Genomic DNA, 23,973 nt, shown 5'->3' with positions numbered 1-23,973 from the left:
GCCGAAGATGCAGGGGTACAAATGATTTGTTGGTGGGAAGTCCTGGTGGTACCTCCTCTTGGGCCTCGGCAATCTCCACCTCTACCTCCGTCGTGAGAGCCGAGACCACTACCCCTTTCTGGAGGATGGGTACCGGCTCTTCCCGAGGTTCTCCCCCCGGAAAACACCTAGACAAAGCATCCGCCTTGGTGTTTTTAGCCCCGGGACGGTAAGTCACCAGAAAATTGAAACGAGTAAAAAACAATGCCGAGCGAGCCTGCCTAGGAGACAGACGCTTAGCCGACTCCAGATAGAGCAGATTCTTATGGTCGGTGATGACTGTGACCTGGTGAGCCGCCCCCTCCAAGAAGTGTCGCCATTCCTCAAAAGCCAGTTTGATGGCCAACAACTCCCTGTTGCCGATATCATAATTCCGTTCGGCCGGCGACAGCTTCTTGGAGAAGTAGGCGCATGGATGCATCTCGCTCAAGGACGAGCCTTGAGACAGTACTGCCCCCACTCCCACCTCTGACGCATCAACCTCCACCACAAAAGGTTTAGACACGTCTGGTTGCACCAGAATGGGGGCTGAAGCAAAACTATTCTTCAGACGCTCAAATGCACGTATAGCCACCTCAGGCCAGCTCGCCAGATCGGCACCTTTTTTTGTCATGTCCGTGAGCGGTTTGGTGATAGTTGAAAAGTGTTTTATAAATTTCCTATAATAACTCGCAAACCCAAGGAACCGCTGGAGTGCTTTCAGACTCTCCGGCCTCTCCCATTGCAGCACCGCTTGCACCTTAGCGGTGTCCATCTTAAAGCCGGCTGCGGACACAATATATCCCAAAAAGGGCAACTCCTGGACAAAAAATAAACATTTTTCCAGCTTAGCATAGAGCTGGTTCTCCCGGAGCACCTGTAACACCTGCCTGACATGCTCCAAATGAGTGTCCCGATCGCTAGAATAAATGAGGATATCATCCAGGTATACAATCACAAATCTCCCCAGGACATGAGCAAATACATCATTAATAAAATGTTGGAAAACGGCAGGCGCGGTGGTCAACCCAAACGGCATAACCAGACTCTCAAAATGACCCTCTGGAGTGTTAAACGCCGTCTTCCACTCATCCCCCTGACGGACCCTTATGAGGTTATACGCCCCCCTGAGGTCCAGCTTGGAAAACCATTTCGCCCCCGCTACCTGGTTGAACAAATCCGGAATTAACGGCATAGGGTAAGGATCACGGACAGTAATCTGGTTTAACTCTCGGAAATCCAGACATGGGCGTAACCCCCCATCTTTCTTCTTAATGAAGAAAAACCCCGCGGCTACAGGCGAGGACGAAGGCCGGATGTGTCCTTTGCTCAGACTCTCCGCGATGTAGTCTTTCAGAGCTTGTCTCTCAGGACCAGAAATATTAAACATCCTGGCCTTAGGTAATTTGGCCCCGGGTTTTAACCTGATCGCACAGTCATAGGCTCTATGTGGAGGCAGTTCTGAGCAACCCTTCTCAGAGAAAACATCTGCGAAATCCTGCAAAGCCTCCGGCAGGCTGGGCGTCACGGCGGGCACACATGTGGCCAAGCAATTGTCTTGGCAAAAACCACTCCATTGTACTATGTCCTGAGTTTTCCAATCAATTACCGGGTTGTGTCTGGACAACCATGGAAAACCCAGGACCATTTGTGCTGGGAGTTTACGGAGGACCCTACATGTAACCGACTCAGAATGTAGGACCCCAATGTGGAGTTTCACCTCTGCCACAAACTCCGTAATCTCCCCTTGAGGGAGGGGAACAGCATTAATGGTCACCACCTGTATGGGGTGAGGAAGTTTTTCAATCTTAAACCCGGCGGTGTGTGCAAACTCCTCATCTATGAGATTGGTGGCGGAACCGCTATCCACAAACACTGATATTGGTAGCTCTCTGCCCGTGATAATAACCTTGGCAGGGAGCATACATTGAGATACCATCATGGAGGATATGCATACGCTCAGTTGGGTCTCCTCCATACCCTCTGAGCTTAACAGTTTTCCGCCGAAGTGACCCTCTTAGGTAGTACCGGGCAAACGTTAATATAATGACCTCTTTTACCACAGTAGAAACATGCTCCGGGCTGTGCCACGCCAGCAATCTGCATAAGTTCAGGGGACTCATCTACTTCAACCACACTTGCACCTCTGCTTTCCCCCAGAGGTAGCGTCTCCTGTGCCCCCAGACAAAAACGGCGATCAATACGTATCACCAAACTCATGGCAGACTCCAACGATGCCGGAGACTCATACATCAGGAGGGCTTGTTTAACACTCCCTGACACCCCATGCATAAACTGGCTCCGCAGCGCTGGGTCATTCCACTGTGTGTCTACGGCCCAGCGGCGAAATTCCGAACAATAGTCCTCTGCCAAGCGCTCCCCCTGGCGGAGGGCGCGGATTTTAGATTCCGCTAGAGCCAGTCAGTCAGGATCATCGTAAATGAGTCCGAGGGCAGAAAAAACATTATCAACAGAAAGAAATGTAGCAGAGTCAGCTAGTAAGGAAAATGCCCATGCTTGGGGGTCACCACTCAGTAATGACAACACCAGCCCTACCCGCTGGGCCTCATTACCTGAGGAGATTGGCCGCATGCGGAAGTATAACTTGCAGGCCTCCCGAAATACGACAAATTTGCTGCGATCCCCTGAAAAACGTTCTGGCAGCGGAAACTTCGGCTCTGCACCGATACCTGCAGATACCGTTTGCACTTTCGCTACTACCAGGCCCTGCTGCTGAACTGCCCCTTTCAACTCGGAGACCTGTAAGGACAGCGCCGCCAACTGGCGGGTTATGGAATCTAATGGATCCATGGACTCCTGAAAAAATGTGGGCCGATTATAATGTCACGGGGGGCTTAGTCCCACTAAGGCTGTAATACCCGGGGGCCCTGTGATGTCCCTATAACTAGGGGAAACCCTGTCTGACCCTCAACCCAGGGTTTTTGCTGATGGTGCAAATGCCTGAGCCTCCACCCTTTCCTTGTCTCCTGCTCAGCCCTGCACTTAACCCTCCACCCAGTGAGGAGACACACCACCAAAGCCCCCACACAAATAATGACAGACAGGGAGAACTTAAACTGCACCGCGCCGCATACACACAGGACTATACAGTAATGTGAACAGGGCACAACTAAACACAAATATGGGAAGGAGAAAGGATAACAACGGATCATACGACACCAGATACGAATCTCTCTCTCTGCAACACCTCCACTCCAGACCGGAACCACTTGGTATTAAACACAAGCTATAATCGGGGACGCCCATAGGCCAGCATGACTATTTAAAGACCGTGGGCGTGACTAACCATCCAACCTGGTCTCCAGCAGGATTAACCCCCGAGAGCCTGAAGATCAGGCCGGCGCCACTGAGGCTATAGTGGCTGGAGGTGGAACTACCTCTGCCTGCCGGACGCTGTGGTGTGAACAGCGTCCGACATGACAACTGCTATCAGTCAGGATTTGATCCAGAAGTTGATTGAGAGCATGCCAGGGAGAATTGCTGAGGTCCTGAAGAAGGGTCAACACTGCAAATATAGACTTGCTGCATTAACTCATTCTGTCAATACAATCTTTTGTTACTCATAATATGATTGCAATTATATTTCTGTTTGTGATAAAAACATCTGACAAACACACATAAAAACCAGAGGGCAGCAGATCATGTGAAAATAAAATATTTGTGTCATTCTCTAAACTTTTGGCCATGACTGTATTGTGTGTTTTCATATAAATGCTGTGCATTTTTATGTGGACTCGGCCTTCTAAATACTTTGTGAGACCTGCTGACAGCCAGCGCAAAAAGGGTTAATCCTCTCCCAGGCTTGATCAGGTGACCAGCTCTCTTAATTTGCAGAAGGTTTCAGGCCTCCATAGAATTGTTTTTGTTGTATCTTAGCCTACTTATTCACACAATTTTTCTGCCCAAAAAATACAGGCAAGATATTGAAAGTGGGCGAACTCCGTCAGACGCCTCATCTATCTGTGGGCTGCAAATTGTGGCATTTTAATCCTCCATTGAACTGCTTTTCCTGTGTCTTACCCTAGTTATTGACACCAGTTTGCTGAAAAATCAAATGTTACAGGACAGATATTTTAAACTCTGGTTTAAATGCACACGGATCACTTAAGGGCAGCACGGTGGCTCAGTGGTTAGCGCTGCAGCCTTGCAGCGCTGGGGTCCTGGGTTCGAATCCCACCAAGGACAACATCTGCAAGGAGTTTGTATGTTCTCCCCGTGTTTGCGTGGGTTTCCTCTGGGTACTCCGGTTTCCTCCCACATTCCAAAGACATACTGATAGGGAATTTAGAATGTGAGCCCCATCGGGGACAGTGATGATAATGTGTGCAAACTGTAAAGCGCTGCGGAATATGTTAGCGCTATATAAAAATAAAGATTATTATTATTATCACTTAGCAGTTGGCTTGAAATCCATGTGGCCATCCAGTACGTGGGTTCAAAGGCTTATTGGCATGCATGTAACTTTGGTGCAGGTCAGGCCTTGCATTCAGTGCATAAGCAAATAGTATGGGAGTGCCAAATGAATAATGTGAACTTGGTTTTCTTGTGGCCATCCAGTGCGTGGGTTCAAAGGCTTATTGGGATGCGTGTTACTTTGGTGCAGGGCAGGCTTGCATTCACTAATAGGCTAACAGTATGGGAGACACACTTTCTTCTAATGGGAACATTTTTGTCATGAGGCCCTCAAGTACATCTGTGGAAAGGGTTATTGGGGAGTGTGTAACTTTGGTGCAGGGCAGGCCTTGCATTCAATGCATAGGCTAACAGTATGGCAGTACCAAATGAAAATAATGGGAACTTTGGTTTCATGTGGCCATCCAGGACATCTGTTCCAAGTGTTATTGGGGTGCGTGTAACTTTGTGGTAGGGCAGGCCTTGCATTCAATGCATAGGCAAACACTATAAGATGCAGGATAGGAAAAAAGTGGTCAGACAATCCGCGCAAGTATCATGAAGGCTCATGATACATGCATGTGGTTTTCTCCTGAGGAAGGAGTTCTGTGAAACTTCGAAACGCATTGAATAAAGACCACTGTAATAATAATTGTTCATAGTGATTCGCAGCGCAGATTGTCTGACCACTTTTTTCCTATCCTGCATCTTCTACGTTGGTCCCTCGTGGATCTGTGGTTTCTGCAGCAGCGAATCCTCCATGCTAATTACAAGCTCCATCTGGTGAGTGTATTATTTTTAAATTGATATACCTACACTGGATAATGCACTATTGCGCTATTTCTCTTCAATAGTATCCCTAGCCAAACACTATGGGAGACCAACTTTCTTATAATGGGAACAGTTTTTCAGGAGGCCATCCTCTACGTCTCGTCAAAGGGGTATTGGGGTGCATCCTAATTTTAGCAGCCCAGCCATTCACTGCATAGGCAATAACAGTATAGGAGACCCACTATTTAATAATGGCGCTTTAAGAATAGTAATGCCTACTGATGCCCCTATAAAAATAGGCCTTGTGACCAGGGGAAGAGTCTTGAGGAGATCATTTGCATATTCCCAGTGCCTTCTGGGATAAGTGAAGAGTCTCCGCGAGCTCAACGATCACTGGGTTTTGGCCGTTGCAGCTGAAAAGAGGAAATCGGAAAACTAGGGGAAGAGTCTTGAGGAGATCATTTGCATATTCCCAGTGCCTTCTGGGATAAGTGGGCTCATCTTTCATCGTTTTTAAGAAATCTCAAGATGGAAGAGGCCAGGAGCCATTTGGTGAGCTGCATTTCTTGCTACATGTTCACAGACTTACCAGTGGAAAAGCCAAACTTCACATGCCACAAATGCAAGCTTGTGTCCCTGTTGGAGGAAAAGTTGCAAAATCTCGAAGAGAGGTTAGCTACGTTGAAGATCATTAAGGAAGGTGAAGAGTTCTTGGACAGAGCAGAATTATCTCTTCATGTTACAGAAAGAGAAGAAATTCGAAGTGCACCTGAAGAAACAGAGGAATGGAGACATGTGACCCAGAGAAGCAGGAGGATCAGGAGGCAGTCAGCACCCATACTGCTCAGAAACCAGTACCAGGCTCTCACGCAGGAAAACAATGAAGAAATACATCAGGATAAGACTTTGCCAACAAGCAGCAACCTTGTACGCCTTCAGAGTCCTCCTGGATGGAGAAAGAAAAATGTTGTGAAGAAGAAACGGAGAGTGGTGGTCATGGGGGATTCCCTGTTGAGAGGAACTGAGGCCGCTATCTGCAGACCGGATATAACTTCAAGAGAAATGTGTTGTCTTCCAGGTGCAAAAATTAAAGATGTGTCTGACAGGATATCAGGACTCTTCAGACCTACAGATGACTACCCATTCCTGCTACTACATGTGGGGACAAATGACACTGCAAGAAACGACCTGGAAACCATCTGCAGAGACTTTGAAGACTTAGGTAAGAAAGTGAAAGAACTGGGAGCGCAGGTGGTCTTCTCTTCCATCCTCCCAGTGGATGGCCATGGAACAAGGAGGTGGAATAAGATTCTGCAGGTGAACAACTGGCTACGTCGATGGTGCCGTCAGCAACGATTTGGATTTCTGGATCACGGAGTGAACTACTTATACGATGGACTACTTGCTAGAGATGGGGTGCACCTTACGAAGACTGGTAAGCATGTATTTGGAAGTCGCCTTGCTACACTTGTAAGGAGAGCTTTAAACTAGAACAACATGGGAAGGGAAGCAAAAGACCAGAAAAAGCCATACACCTGACAAATGCTATTGAGAACTCTGCTATTAGAAGTGGAAAGGAAGAACAAAGACGAAAGAATCTAATTAATAAAAATATTGGAGAAAGAGAAACCAATCACAAACTAAAATGTTTCTATACTAATGCACAAAGCATGGGCAACAAACAAGGAGAATTGGAACTACTAACACAGGAAAAGAAATATGATGTCATTGGAATCACTGAAACTTGGTGGGACAATACACATGATTGGAATACAAGACTAGAAGGATACAACTTATTTGCAAGAAACAGACTTGATAAACGAGGAGGAGGTGTCGCATTGTATGTTAGAAACGCGTATATCTGCACAGAGATTGAAGCTTCAGAGACTGGGAGTTCTGTGGAAACTGTTTGGGTAAGAATACAAGGACAGAACAATGGAAAGGACACCATTGTAGGCATTTACTACAGGCCGCCTGTGCAAGCTGAAGCTATGGATGAACTCTTTATGCATCAAATGGCCAAGTTCTCCAAAAAATATGACATAGTTGTCATGGGAGATTTCAACTATCCAGACATTTGTTGGGAATCTCTCTCAGGCAAAACTAACAGGTCAAGGAAATTCTTATCCTCTCTTGCTGACAACTTTATCTTCCAAAAGGTAAGGGAGAAAACAAGGGGAACTGCTACCTTGGATCTAATCCTTATAAACAGGGAGGAAATGGTTGAGGAGGTAAAAGTGGCTGGGACCCTAGGAGGTAGCGACCATGCTATTTTAGAATTTTGGATAACTAGAGGCGGAAGACCTGTGAAGACTCAGACGTCAAGGTTAGATTTCAGAAAGGCAGATTTTAAGGGATTCAGAAAGAGAATTGGAGGGATCCAATGGCTGGATATCCTTAAAGACAAAAATGTCCAGGAAGGATGGGAAATCTTGAAAAATGAAATTCTCAAAGCACAGTTGTTAACAATTCCGAAAAGAGGGAAGAATAGGAAGCAGTTAAGGAAACCAGGATGGATGAACACAGAACTTAAGCACATGCTAAAAAGGAAGAAAAAAATGTTTATAAAATGGAAAGAGGGAGGCATATCTAAAGAAGAATATAATGCTGTCTGCAGAACCTGCAGGGCACAAATCAGATTAGCTAAAGCTGAAAATGAATTGAGGCTTGCAAGAGATGTCAAAAGTAATAATAAAGGATTTTGGGGATATGTCAAAAGTAAAAGAAAAGTCAAAGATGCTATAGGATTTTTACAGGATGAAAATGATGCAATGGTAAGACAGGATGTTGAGAAGGCTGAACTTTTAAATTCCTATTTTGCATCTGTTTTCTCTCAGAAAGGAAATGTAACATCAACTGTTATTCACTGTCCTATTAAGGGAATAGAAGAATCCAGGATATCTATAAACAGAAAGATAGTGAGGAAACACTTAGCTAGCCTAAATGAATTCAAGTCTCCAGGTCCAGATGAATTACACCCCAGAGTACTGAAGGAGATAGCAGAAGAAATTTTTGAACCCCTCTCTATAATCTTTGAAAATTCTTGGAGAACAGGAGAAGTGCCAGAAGACTGGAGAAGAGCAAATGTTGTTCCTATCTTCAAAAAGGGGAAGAAGGTGGACCCAGGTAACTATAGGCCGGTGAGTCTGACTTCTATACCAGGAAAGATCTTTGAACAAATTATTAAACAACATGTATGTCAATACCTGGATAAGAATGAAGTGATTAAACAGAGTCAGCATGGGTTTGTAACTAATAAGTCATGTCAGACTAACTTAATTTCCTTCTATGACGGTATCACTGATTGGGTGGATCAAGGAAATGCTGTAGATATAGTATATCTTGACTTCAGCAAAGCATTTGACAAAGTCTCTCATACAATTCTTATTGAAAAAATGATTAAGTATGGAATGGACAAGGCAACTGTTAGGTGGATTCATAACTGGCTTAGTGATCGGACCCAAAGAGTGGTCGTAAATGGCTGCACATCCAGTTGGAAGAATGTCTCAAGTGGGGTACCACAGGGCTCTGTCCTGGGCCCTGTATTGTTCAACATCTTTATCAACGATTTAGATGAAGGCATTGAGGGTAAACTGATTAAATTTGCTGATGACACAAAGCTAGGAGGGATAGCTAATACTAGAGAAGAGAGAGAGAGGATTCAAAAAGATTTAAATAAACTGGAGAAGTGGGCAGCAACAAACAGAATGGTTTTTAACAGGGAGAAATGCAAAGTACTACATCTGGGCAATAAAAATGGAAAAAGCATATATAGAATGGGAGGAATAGGGCTAAGTGACAGCACATGTGAAAAAGACTTGGGTATACTAATAGATCACAGACTGAATATGAGTCAACAGTGTGATGCAGCAGCAAAAAAGGCAAATGCAATTCTAGGATGTATTAACAGAAGCATACAGTCTAGATCACGTGAGGTCATTATTTCCCTCTACTCCTCTTTGGTCAGACCTCATCTGGAATATTGTGTCCAGTTTTGGGCACCACATTTTAAAAAAGACATCAACAAACTGGAGCAAGTTCAGAAAAGAGCGACCAGAATGGTGACCGGTCTGCAAACCCTGTCTTATGAGGAAAGGTTGCAGGATTTGGGAATGTTTAGTTTGCAAAAGAGAAGACTGAGAGGAGACTTAATAGCTGTCTACAAATATCTAAAGGGCTGTCACATTGTAGAAGGATCAACTTTATTCTCATTTGCACAAGGAAAGACTAGAAGCAATGGGATGAAACTGAATGGGAGGAGACACAGATTAGATATTAGAAAAAACTTTTTGACAGAGTGATCAATGAGTGGAACAGGCTGCCACGAGAAGTGGTGAGTTCTCCTTCAATGGAAGTCTTCAAACAGAGGCTGGACAGACATCTGACTGGGATGATTTAGCGAATCCTGCTTTGAGCAGGGGGTTGGACCAGATGGCCCAGGAGGTCCCTTCCAACTCTACGATTCTATGATTCTATGATTCTATGATTCTTTCAGAGTCCCTCCTTCATAAATGAAACAGGATGTGTCTGATGATGTGTCACACACCACATGGCCAGCTAAGGTTGTTAAATGTTAAAATGACATTTCCCAGTAAATGCATTTGTGAAAGCAATACTAAAGATTAAAAACGCTATGTGTGAACATAGCGTTTTTGGTGGAGGTACGTTTTTTGGGTTATTTCTTTTGCCTTACATGCAAATTATTACCCTGGAAAGGATGTTCCTTAACATATTTCCCTGAAAAATCTATTTTGGTTTTGCTTTTGTATGGTTTAGTGTGCTCCTGTAAAAGTGGCATCACACTCTGACAACACTGGTCACAGCAGTGACTTAGGAATCAGAAATGCTTCCAGGGGTCTTCCCCATGATGTTCCCATGTCATTTTAGCATTGTTCCCATCGATTTCAGATGTTTTTAGACCCTAATATGACCCCCGGGGGGGATCACGGTAAAAATGCTAGGATTTCCCATAGATTTACATTGGGCTCGTTGCTCGGGTTGAGTACCTGAATATTCCAATTTGCTCGACCCGAGCAATGAGCATCTGAACATTTTAGTGCTCGCCCATCACTAGAACTAGCAAATCTGATCCTCACCCTCTCCTCTTTCTGGTTGGGAGGCGTGGGTCTGCTCGATGGAGAGAGATCTGAAACCCTCAGTCCCTACCTCATGCAACCTCCTCCCCTACTCTGCTCATTCACACTTCTTCCTTTCTTTTTACTCACCTTTTCTTTTCTATCTAGAAACTTATGTCTAAACCTCCTCATGCATAAATATGCATAGTATAGCTATTGTTGTCAGCATAATATTTTTTTATTGATTTCATTGACAGAAGTAATCAATATTACCGAATGGAAGTAGTGGCAATCTTCAATACTAAACAATCTCACTGAAAATGATATGCTAATAACAACCACACGGTTGTGATCAAGTTATACCAACATTTAGTATAAATGTTTATACTTCTATATTATATATTCAATTTCAATAAACTTGATTTCTACAAAAAAGTTGCCATTTTCCGAGACCTGTACCTGTCCACTACCACCTATATCATGGTATTGCCACTGGAAGGTGGTAGACCGGTGAGTCCATGGCCTGTCAGGTGTGAGTTCTTCAGCCGGCTGGCTATGAGTGCTTTTGGAATGGGCACAAACCCCACAAGCCGATATAAATTTCTTGACATCGGAACCAAGTGAAGGCCACCAAAAAACCCTGGCTATCGACTCTTGTGTGGCCGTGATACTGGGATGAGCACTCATCCAGGACTGGTGAAACTTCTGCAGGTGATACCGGGATGAGCACTCATCCAGGACTGGTGAAACTTCTGCAGGAGATTAGGCCGCAATAGTTCTGGCACAAACAATTTATCCCTAGGCCTAGAAGCCGTGGCCAGAGACTGAGCCCTCCCATTCCAACTCTGAAGATACCCCGTCACCACCACCCCGGGACGAAGAATGGAGGATGGCAGTTCAGGGGGATACAGGGTCAAAACTTCTGGACAGGGCATTTGCTTTAACATTTTTAGAACCCGGATGAAAATTAATAGAAAACTGAAATCGTGACAAAAAAAACGACCAACAGGCTGTCTAGGAGTCAGTATGTTAGCAGATTCTATATATGCCAAATTTCTATGATCCGTGATTTCAGTGATAGGGTGAGCCGCCCCTTCCAAAAAGTGCCTCCATTCTTCGAATGCCAATTTGACTGCAAGAAGTTCTCTATTGCCTACATCGTAATTTACTCGGCGGAAGAGAATTTCTTGGAAAAAAGGTGCAGGGTTTGAGGTTAGTAAGGGTGGCCAGACCCTGGGACAACACTGCCCCCACCCCCACCTCAGAAGCATCCACTTCCACAACAAAAGGTTTGAATGGGTCTGGCTGTACCAAAACCAGGGAGAACATTAAACCTTTCTTAAGTGCCGAGAATGACTCCTTGGCGAGCCCTGACCAATTCTTTACGTCTACTCCCTTGCGGGTCATATCAGTGAGTGGTTAACCACTTGTGAGAAACCCTTAATGAATTTCCAGTAATAGATAGCAAATCCTAAGAAGCGCTGAAGCCCCTTAAGATCTCGAGGCTGAAACCAGTCTGCGATCACCTGCACCTTCTTCGGATCCATGTGAAACCCCTCACAGGACACAATCAGACCCAAAAAAAGACATTTCTTGTACAAAAAATGAACATTTTTCCAATTTAACAAACAATTGGCTCTCCCTGAGTCTTTGGAGAACTGTCCGTAGATGTTGTTAATGAGACTGACTGTCCGGGGAATACACCAAAATGTCATCCAAATAAATTATAACAAAGCGGCCTATCAGGTCAGAAAACACAACAATAATAAAGTTCTGAAAAATAGCGGGAACATTAGTAAGTCCAAACGCCAGGTTTTCAAAGAGTCCCTTCGACGTGAGGAACTCCTTTTTCCATTCATACCCTTCCAGAACCCTTATCAGGTTGTCGGCTCCCCGGAGATCTAATTTGGGAACCATTGAGCCCCTGATAACTGGTTACATAAATCTGGGATGAGGGGAAGTGGGTAGTGTTGTGAATGGGTCACCGAGGAGGAAAACAAAAAGCTAAGTCCCAGAAAACCAGAGAGGTTTGTAACTATGCAGATTGCAGATCCCTGATCCTATCCACACAACTAGCAGTAGCAGTGGAGCGTTCCTACGATGATCTAGACGCCTCGTCACCGCCGGAGGACTAAATAAGCCTAAAGCAAGAAAAGGGGAAAACTAACTGCCCCACAGCAGACCCCAAAGGAATAGACAGCCCCCACACATGTATTGACGGTGAAACAAGATGAAAACACAAATACAGGCAGAAAAATAGGCTGAGCAAACGATGGGGCCCAAACTAACTATAAAGGACAGGAAAGGACAGACACTCTGCAATCTGCCAAAAACCCTACAAAAAAAATGTCCAACACTTCTGATAACAAAATTAACCCTGAAGTCACTAAACTCCCACTATATCAGCACTCTGAAATATTCTGAGACAGAGCAAAAAGAGGCCAATCTAATAAGGGACCAAAAAGCAAATTGGCAAATACAGATAAATAAGAGTGGAAATTCAGCACAGCCCCAGCTGTTCAAGTGTGAACATTAGCAAAAACACTTATTTTGAGAAGGCTGGAACAGAGCTGAAAACCAAGACCTGAAAAGCAGAAGCAATCACCAACACTGACTAGGGCATCGCCTGTCTTAAATCCAGTCTGATTCCTGAGGTCCAATCGTCATCCTCATTATCAGGTGGCAGATTACTACTGATTAAATCAGCCTCACTACCTCCTGTTACCACCAGAGGGAGTCTGGAAGGAGAACTCACAACTGGTGGACCCGAGAATGAACTCACAGCAGGGTAGGTGTTCCTTACAGTTATTTTGTTGAGCTCCCGAAAGTCGAGGCACGGCCGCAAGCCAACATCTTTCTTTTTTACGAAAAAGAACCCTGCTGCAATGGGTGAAATAAAAGGCCGAATATGCCCCTTGTGGAGACTCTTGGTTATGTACTTCTTCATGGCTTGTTGCTCAGGTCTGGACAAATTAAACAAACGAACCTTGGGTAACTTGGCTCCAGGGACTAAATCAATGGCACAATCGAAGGGTCTATGTAGTGGAAGTGCCTAAGCCTCGCTTTGGGAAATCACGTCTTCGAAATCCGTCAGGTATTCCGGAATACCTTCCAGACCGACATAGCCAGATTTTACAGAGGTGACAAGAGGTACCAGGTTACAACAGGAATCATTATCCTTACATCCCCACTGAGTGATCTCCCCCATCACCCAATCAATGATAGGATTATGGCATTGAAGCCAAGGCATCCCTAGTACCAGTCCTCCAGGCAAGTTATCTAACACAAGACAAGTTAATTTTTCCACATAAGTGGGACCCACTTTCAGCAAAAAACTTCAAACATGAAACAAATACCATCGCGGGTGAGAGGAAACGAGTCATTAGCCACAATTTTAACAGGATCCTTGAGCCTCTGTCCCTATTTTATTAAGAGTAGTGATGGGCGAACACTAAAATGCTCAGATGCTCGTTGGAATACTCGGGTACTCGGACAGAACAACGAGCCCTTTGTAAGTCTATGGGAGACCCGAGCATTTTTACCGCGATCCCCCCGGGGTCCTTTTAAAGTCTAAAAACATTGGAAAATGATGGAAACACTGCTTATATGGCACAGGGACATCATGGGGATCGCCCCTGATAGCATTCCTGACTCCTAGTTCACAGCTTTAAACAATTTTTTCAGAGTTTCATGCCATTTTTACCGGTGCACCAAAAAAAATACCAAAACGATACGAAAACGGATTTTGCTGGGAAATATGTTAAGGAACATCCTTTCCAGGTTAATGACATATATAAGGCAAAAAAATTAAGCCCAGACCAAATTGTTCCTCCCCCACTTGGGCTATGTTCAGACGCAGCGTTTTTGAAGCATTTTTCAACTTTAACATTGCTTTCAACTAAAACAAATGCATTCACTGTGAAATGTCATTGTAACATTTACCAACACTAGCTGGACATGTGGTGTGTGATATAAGCAGACACATCTTGTTTCATCTATGAAGGAGGGACTCTTAAAGTCACAGAGCCTGTTTTTACAGGGGCATCAGGCAGCATTAATCTGCTTAAAGGGCCATTATTAAACAGTGGGTCTCCTAAACTGTTATAGCCTATGCAGTGAGTGGATGGGCTGGCAAGAATTACGACGCAGCCCAATACCCGTTCTTGAGATTTAAAGGAGGGCTTCCCTGAAATATTGAATGCAAGGCCTGCCCTGCTACCAAGTCAAATGCACCCCAATAAGCCTTGGAACCCACATACTGGATGGGCCCAGGAAAATTCACTTCACATTATTCATTTTGTACTCCCATTCTGTTTTCTTATGCATTTACTGCAAGGCCTTCCCAGGTACCAAGTCATATGCACCCCAATCCCCCATTGGAAGAAATATGGAGGATGAACCCTTGACAAAAAATGTCCCATTAAAAAGGAGCGGGTCTCCTAGACATGTAAAGCCCATACACTAAGTGTGTTGGCTGGCAAACATGTTCCCCTGTGGGGTACACATCAACCTTTTCCATAACAAGTATTTTACATGCAGCAAAACCACCCACCCTTGTTCGTGTGATGACACCTGGAGTGGATCCTCTGGGCCATGATACCAACCCACCCAAGGCGAGCTGACCTAGTGAGTACCACCCCCTGTACATGGAGCATCAGGGTCAGGCCCAGGGGAATAAAGTACCACGACTGCTGAAACGAGGTGGCCAGCTCAAAGGAGGCACGAGAGACGGTGTTTAGCAGGGTGAAGACGGGGGCACGCAGGGTACAGGAATAAGTAAAGCATGTACTCGCGGCACGCTGGGTACGAAAGTGTGTAGAGCGTGTACATGAGGGCTTGCTGGGTACAGGATGGTGCAGGATGCGTACTGGGAAGTACGTCTGGGTACAAGACAGAGCAGAGCGCGTACTGGGAAGCACACCAGCGTACAAGGTAGTGGACCTGAGTACAGAGAGCCACCATGCAGGCATTAAGAAGGCCTAGTAAGGAAGTAAAAGCAATAGTTAGTTGCCGCCTACAGGATGATTAGACAGGAAGACGTGTAATTTTGGTCAGTATGGACTCGGGTGATGTCAGGTACAGATAGATAGATGTGCGTGTCTTCAGCATAGTGATGAGATTGCTAACCGTGCCATTACATCAGCTGTCCCAGGCTGAAGGTGTAGATGGAGAAGAGTAGGGGTCCTATAACTGAGCCTTGGAGAACACCGAAAGACAGGTGTCGAGGAGAGGTGGTGTGGGAGAGGAAGACAATGAAAGTCCCCCTACCAGTCTTGTTGGTTTTTAAAGACTCTGCCGATAACCCCAAAAAGGCCATTTGTACCACTGGCCATGCTCTCATAAGCAGGGGTAGCAAAACTACCAGCCTTACCACCACCAGCATGATCAGGCACATGGCAGCAAAGCACCCGACTTTGTTGGTTGAACATCAGGCTTCATGAACAGTGTCTGCGCGTGATACCACTAATTCTTCCGTTTTGCGTGCAAGCCAATCCCTTGTACGTGGTGCATGCAAAGATTCCTCCTATCCCGGCGTCTGTAGTTGCACACAAACTCAACTAGCACCATTAACAACCACGTCCATGTCCTTGTCCCAATGCAGCGTTCAGTTGTCCATACCCCAGTCCTTGGAATGCAAGCGGAAATACGCAGGCAACGCCACAGTACAAAATTTACACATTTCTCATCTGCTTGCGCTTGAAATGTTGCATCTTAGGCTCATGGGAGATGGAAGCTTTCTGCAACCTGAAGGTGGTGACCGTAACTAGGTACTCGGTCCACACCCGTCACTCTTTCTCCCGGTCTGCCGTCATGACATTACACAAGCAAGCACGTGTCCCACAACATTACCCGGGCCCTCAACAATGCTGTTACAGGGAAAGTGCAGGGACAGTACATCTCGCTGACAGCACACTGGGTTAGCGTACAAGAAGTCATGACCCATGTCGGACATTGGGAGACCATGTCACAGACGTATGGAGGAGACAGGTTTGTGCAAGGCTTTGTATGTCATAGTTATTGAACTGTAGCCAATGGGCAATAGGAAGGCAGTGAATGGCCTGGCAGAGAGAAGCTGACAGTTGGATTACTCTGGCAGCAGAGTTTAGGATAGATTTGAGTGTTGCAAGAGTGGAGACCAGAGAGTAGAAGGTTACAATAGTCGAGGTGGGAGATCATGAGTGCATGCACAAACATTTTTGAAGTTTCTTGGAGTGTACGGATCCAGGAAATGTTTTAGAGTTGTAGTGGGCAGGGGGAGGCAAGGTCTTGGATATGTAGCTTGAAAGAGAGGGCAGAGTGGAGGATCACCTCAAGGCCACGAACATGCGGGACTATTTGTCCCAGTGTGCCATCCCGGCATTACACAGGCACGTGTCCCACAACATTACCCGTGCCCTCCACAATGCTGTTACTTGTTAAGTCACCTAACCACAAACACGTGGACAAGTGCTTGTAGTCAGGGACAGTACATCTCACTGAGGGCATACTGGGTTAACATAGTGGAAGCCGGGACCCACTCCGACCTTTGTATGGTGCACGTCCTCCCAACCCACAGTATTGCGGGCCCTACGTCAATCCAGGTTGCCCCCAGGCTACAGCTGCACCTCCTCCTCCGCTTCCTCTTCAGCCTCCATCTCCAAAAGTAGCACATCAGTCACAAGCTTGAAGCACTGCCTCATCAAAGTGGCAACAGGCTGCGGTGAAGCTAATATGCTTAGGTGACAAACTGCACAATGATGAAAAGTTGTGGACAGCTCTGAAACAGCAGGCAGATCTGTGGCTGACACCGCTGAACCAACAGTCCGGCATGGTTGTGTGTGACTATGGCTGGAACCCGGTGGCTACTCTGTGGTGAGGCGAGCTCACACATGTGCCATGCCTGGATTATGCACTTAACCGAATTGCTCAATGTTTTTTGAAAAGTGACACGGAGCTGGCAGATCTGCTTGTAAAAATACAATGCTCTAAATGCCCATTTTAGAAAGTCAGTTACAGCTTCATCCGCCCTTGCCATGATTCAGCAGCGGTTGCTGCTTCTGGCTCACTGACTGGTGTGTGATGCCCCCAGGCCTTGGACCTCTACTCTGCAGATGTAGGAAAGGAATTCTGAGCAGAAGAGGGCAGTTGGTGACAAATCTACCATCCAGCATCAACAAGGTTATCGGTATTCAGCTCTGCCTTCACATATAACATCTGAGGTGCGGACATGGATGTCTGACATGTGTACCATCCTCCAAAACTTTGAGGAATCCACCAAGAGGATGAGCATCAATGACAACATAACTAACATCTCCATCCTGCTTATCTGTGTTCTAATTTGAACATTGAAAGTTATTATAGAGCGAAAACATATTTACAGTTTAACAGTTTCAAACACAACAGTCCTAAATAACTACAATAACAATAATCCATTAATTAAACACAAATAAAACTACCATAACCATGACAGCTTTCAATCTGCACCAGTGGGCTGACTTTATGCTGCTCTGTGTTGCCTGTGACCCTCACATTATAAACATTTTCAGTGACACTCATTACTGGTTGGTGACACTACTAGACCCACGCTACAAGGAGAACTTTCAATCTCTTCTTCCAGTGGCAGAGAGGTGTACAAAATTGTTGCTGTACCAGAGGGCACTTGTAGCGGAATTACTGCAAACAATTCCCATGTGAGAATGCTGGCAGCAGACGTCAGAGTTTGTTGTACAACCAAGGAGTCCAAGTGAGAGAGACAGAAGTACAATCCAGCTCAGGCAGGGGAACAATGGCAAAGTTCTGGGACACTTTTCTCAGACCTTCCCATCGTGCCGGCACAGAGGCATGGGGTGCTGGCATAAGAAGTGCAATGTTTGGGAATATGCTGAGGGAGTACCTTGCAGATCGTACAAACGTCCATCGGGATTCCTCTGTGCTTTTTAATTATTGGGTATCCAAGCTGGACATGTGGCATGAACGGGCTCCCTATGCCTTGGAGGTCCTGGCCTGCCCTGCGGCTAGCGTTCTGTCAGAGGGGGTTTTTAATGCCGCTGGTGGAATTACAACAGATAAGCGCATCCGCCTGTTAACTGACAAGGCTGACAGGCTGACTTTTATAAAAATGAGCAAGGCTTGGATTGAGACAGACTTCTGTACACCACCGAATGAAAGCAGTGAAACATAACCTCCAATACATTCTCTTTTTTTCTGGAGGTGTATTCCCATGCACCTCTTCACAACCATATATGGGTATCCGCTTCATGATTTGGTCTGTTTGGTGTTATCCTCTTCCTTATCCTCATCCTCCACAACCAGTAGAACACCTGGGTGAACATATAACAGAATAACCCTCTGCAGCAGGGATAATGCACCCTCAGAGGAGTCTATAATTCTCTCCATTTCAGTGTTTTCTTACTACTCCATATTCACGGACCACTCAGGAGCAGCCTGTGTATTGATGAAGGTCGGATGTATTGACTGAAACGTTTACTGCCTTTGACTGCAAATTAAATCCTTTGTTTATTCTCAAGTTGAGTGCCAAAAATTTACATTCATTATTTTTCTTCTGGGAGAGACGCAGATCAAATGTAACTAATATTGCAGTTTGAATATAAGCTTTTATTTTTTTCTGTATTTTTCTGACTTTAACCCCTTTCTGCCATGAGACGTACTATCCCGCCCATGTGCCCTGGGACTTAATTCCCAGGGACGGGATAGTACGTCATAGCGATCAGCGGCACTCACGTGGTGAGCGCCGCTGATCGCGGCCGGGTGTCAGCTGATTATCACAGCTGACACCCGGCACAATGTGGCAGGGGTGGTCACGGACCACCCCCGACACGTTAACCCCTTGTACACAGCGATCAAACACGATCGTGGTGTACCGGGAGTTAAAGGGAAGCATCGGCAGGGAGGGGGCTCCTTCCGTGCTTCCGAGCCCCCCACGGCAGCGCAATGTGCAGTGCTCCTGCAGGGTGGCTCTTTCCCTACAGGCCCCCAGATCCAAGATGGGGACGGGGACCTTCAGGGGCCTGTAGGGAGCTGACTTCCTCACTGCCTGCAAAGCGCAGGCATGAGGAAGTCTGCGTCTATGCCTGTGACAGATCGCTGATCTGTGATGTGACAGGTAAGCGATCTGTCACAGGACAGTGATGTCCCTCCTGGGACAATATAATAAAATTAAAAAAAAAAAAGTGTAAAAATATTTTTATAAAAAAAATCGCTAATTAAATTAGTAAAAAAAAAAAAATTCCCCAATTAATTTTTTGAAAATAAAAAAACAATAAAAAGTAAACATATTTGGTATCGCCGCATCCATGGCGATCTGCCCTATAAAACTGACCCATTAGTTAACCCCTTTAGCGAACCCCTTAAAAAATAAAAACGAAGCAAAAAATAATGATTTATCATACCGCCAAACAAAAAGTGCAATAATGAGCGATCAAAAAGACGCATATAAATATCCATGGTACCGCTGAAAACGTCAGCTTGTCCCGCAAAAAACCAGCCGCCATACAGCATCATCAGAGAAAAAATAAAAAAGTTATAGCTCGCAGAATAAAGCGATGCAAAAATAATTTTTTATATAAAATAGTTTTCATTGCATAAAAGTGACAAAACATAAAAAAACGACCTAAATGAGGTATCGCTGTAACCGTACTGACCCAAAGAATAAAAGCGCTTTATCAATTTTACCGCACGCGGAACGGTGTAAACGCACCCCCCCAAAAGAAATTCATGAAACGCTGGTTTTTGTTCATTCTGCGTCCCAAAAATCAGAATATAAAGCGATCAAAAAAGTCACGTGCCCGAAAATGGTACCAATAAAAACGTCAACTCGTCCCGCAAAGAATAAGCCCTCACATGACTCGGTGGGTCAAAATACGGAAAAATTATAGCTCTCAATATGTGGTGATGCAAAAACTATTTTTACAATAAAAAGCGTCTTTTAGCGTGACCGCTGCCAAACATAAAAACCGCCATAAATAGTAAATCAAACCCCCCATTATCACCCCCTTAGTTAGGGAGAAATAAAATTAAGAGAAAATGTATTTATTTCCATTTTCCCATTAGGGTTAGGGCTGAGATTAGGGTTAGGGGTGTGTTGGGGTTAGGTGTTGAGTTCATTCTCCCCTTCACCTTTGATGTCTGATGAACTCCCTCTGCTGGTGAAGAGAGGTAGTGAAATTGATTGGGATGGGAAGAACCCATGATCTGAACAGGCGGAGTGTGATTGGACATCTGGAATTTCTGAGTGGATATAAGGCAGCTGACGCCCTGCAGGGCTGCTGGTGATCCTTTCTGTTCTGAGCTCTTGCATCCAGTTTAGTTCCTGTCTACTAAAAGCTAAGTTTTTGCCCTGCTATTATTCCATGAGATTTTGTCTGGTTTCCTTGGTGTTTGTATTCAGCCAGTCCTGGTTGGGACTGGCTGAATTCCATTTTTGTCTCTGATCAGTTGATCTCTTTGCTCTGTTTTCAGAATATACCTGAGTGCTGATATAGTGATTTTGAAGTCTAGCGACTTCAGGGCCTTTTTCCCTATCAGACGGTTGGGACATTTTTGGTAGGGTTTTTTGCGGATTGCAGCCAGCATCTTATCTGTCCTGTCCTATCTGGTTAGTTGGGCCCCATCGTTTGCTCAGCCTGTCTTTCTGTCTGTGTTTGTGTTTTCATCTGTATTTCACCGACAATACATGTTGGGGGCTGTCTATTGCTTTGGGGTCTGCTCTGGGGCAGTTTAGATTTCCCCTTTCCTTCTTTAGGCTTATGTAGTTCTCCGGCTGTGACGAGGGGTCTAGGGTACCGTAGGAACCCCCCACGGCTACTGTTAGTTGTGGTGTATAGGATCAGGGGTCTGCAATCCGATAGCTACCAACCTCTCCGGTTTTCTGGACTTAGCTTGTATTTTTGTTTTCTCCTCCTCCGGTGACTCATTCATAACAGAATCACCAGCCATACCGCAGATTCTAGGGTACTCAATAGCAGGAAAGAATTGTAAAAAAAAAAAAAAAAAGTGTCAGTTTTTTTTTGTGCATATTTTTTCCTCTATTTCTTTGAGGCCGTAGGGGGAATTTTTTCTCAATGGAGATTAAGCAATTGTCTGATCGTGTGCAGCAGCTTACTGCTGAAGTGCGGGGAATTTCCGCCTATCTTGCTCATTCACATGCTGCTGAACCAAAGATCCCTACTCCTGATGTGTTTTTTGGAGATCGGTCTAAATTTCTGAATTTTACGAATAATTGTAAATTATTTTTTGCCTTGAAGACTAACTCATCGGGGAGCTCCGTGCAGCAGGTTAAAATTGTCATCTCTTTGCTGCGCGGCGATCCCCAGGACTGGGCGTTTTCTTTGAAACCTGATGATCCTATTCTGAATGATGTGAACACATTTTTTCAGGCCTTGGGGTTGTATGATGAACCTAATGCTATTGATCAGGCTGAAAAGGCCCTGTTGGCATTGAGCCAGGGTCAGGATTCTGCAGAGTTGTACTGTCAAAAATTCCAAAAGTGGGCGATCCTTACTACCTGGAATGATGGTGCCTTGGCAGCTGTCTTTCAGAAGGGTTTGTCAGAAACCGTAAAAGATACTATGGTGGGATTTCCTGTTCCCTCTGGTCTTGACGATTCTATGTCATTAGCCATTCAGGTTGATCGGCTTTTGCGTGAACGCAAAACTGCACGAGAGGTGTTGCCACCTGAACAAATGTCTGAACCTATGCAATGTGATAGATTTTTGTCTAGGGCGCAACGTCAGGAGTTCAGAAGGCGTAATAAGCTGTGTTTTTTCTGTGGAGATGCCTCTCATATTATTTCTGTCTGCCCTAAACGAGAGAAACGTTTTGTGTTATGATGAGTCACCGAAGGAGGAAAAAACAAAATACCAGCTAAGTACAGAAAAACCAGAGAGGTTGGCAGCTATCGGATTGCAGACCCCGAACCTATCCACAACAACTAGCAGTAGCCGTGGGGGGTTCCTACGGTGCCCTAGACCCCTCGATCACAGCCGGAGAGCTACATAGCCTAAAGACAGAAAGGGGAAAAACTAAAGTGCCCCAGAGCAGACCCCAAAGCAATAAGCAGCCCCCAACATATAATGACGGTGAAGCAAGATGAAAACACTAACACAGATAGGAAGATAGGTTGAGCAAATGATGGGGCCCAAGCTAACTACATAGGACAGGATAGGAAAGCTGCTGTCTGCCATCCGCAAAAATCCTATCAAAATGAGCCAACCGACTGATAGGAAAAACAGGCCCTGAAGTCGCTAGGCTTCAAAAGACTATATCAGCACTCAGGTATATTCTGAAGACAGAGCAAAAGATCAACAGATCAGAGACAAAAATGGAATTCAGCTCACCCCCGGCTGGGGATGGCAGAACTCCCAAAAAACAAGGCAAAACAAAAACAAAACTGAAGAGTACAAAGCAGAGCAGAAAAACTTAGCTTTGAGATGCAGGAATCAGACTGGTCTCCAAGAATCCAGCAGGAAAATCACCAGTCAGGAAGAAGGGTGTCGGCAGCCTTATATCCAGTCCTCAATTCCAGCCACCCAGTTATCATCTAGCTGCCCAGGTGTTTGGTAATCAGTCTCACTACCTTCCTTCACCAGAGGAGGGAGTTCATCAGACCTCAATGGTGAAAGGAAAAATGAACTCAACAGTTTTGCACACACATTTGCTGTGGGTGGTGTTCAACTTAAGTTTCTTCTGGCAATTACTCTGATCTGCTCCCTGTCCACATTTTCCGCTAAGGCTTTTGTGGATTCGGGAGCAGCTCTGAACCTGATGGACTTGGATTTTGCTAAACGTTGTGGGTTTCCTATGACACCTCTGCGGATGCCTAGCCCTTTGAGGGGTATTGATGCTACTCCTTTGGCGAAGAATAAACATCAGTTTTGGACCCAGGTGGTAATTCGGGTCGCCCAGACCATCAAGAAAATTGCAGATTTTTGGTGTTGCATAATTTTCATGATACCATCGTTCTGGGGTTTCCCTAGTTGCAAATCCACAATCCAGTTTTAGATTGGAAATCTTTGTCTGTGGTGAGTTGGGGTTGTCGGTGTGCCCTTAGTGACGCTCCAATTTTCTCCACCTCTCCCCAGTCGCATGATGTTCCTGACTATTTGGCTGATTTTTATGATGTATTTAGTGAGAATGAGTCTGCGTCTTTGCCTCCTCATAGGAGTTATGACTGTGCAATTGAGCTGAGCCCTGGGTGTAAATTTCCCAAGGGTCGACTTTTCAATTTATCTGTACCTGAGCACGAGGCTATGCGATCCTATATTAAGGAGTCGTTGGAGAAGGGTCATATTAGACCATCCTCTTCACCCTTAGGTGCTGGGTTTTTTGTGGCCAAGAAAGATGGTTCATTAAGGCCTTGTATTGACTATCGTTCCCTCAACAAAATTACTGTTAAATATCAGTATCCGTTACCCCTGATTTCTGAACTATTCTCCAGAGTTAAAGGTGATTGCTGGTTTACCAAGCTTGACCTCAGGGGGGCGTATAATCTTATTCGCATTAAGCAGGGGGATGAATGGAAGACAGCGTTTAATACTCCGGAGGGACATTTTGAGTACCTGGTGATGCCTTTTGGGCTCACTAATGCCCCTTCTGTCTTCCAGTGCTTCATGAATGATATTTTCCGAGACTTTGTGGATACATTTTTGATCATCTATCTGGAAGATATTTTGATCTTTTCCAAGGATTGGGACTCTCA

This window comes from Dendrobates tinctorius, unplaced genomic scaffold (assembly GCF_039654945.1).
Source record: "Dendrobates tinctorius isolate UK_male_01 unplaced genomic scaffold, ASM3965494v1 ptg000063l, whole genome shotgun sequence".
Classification (NCBI taxonomy): domain Eukaryota; kingdom Metazoa; phylum Chordata; class Amphibia; order Anura; family Dendrobatidae; genus Dendrobates; species Dendrobates tinctorius.
This window is presented reverse-complemented; position numbering follows the sequence as displayed.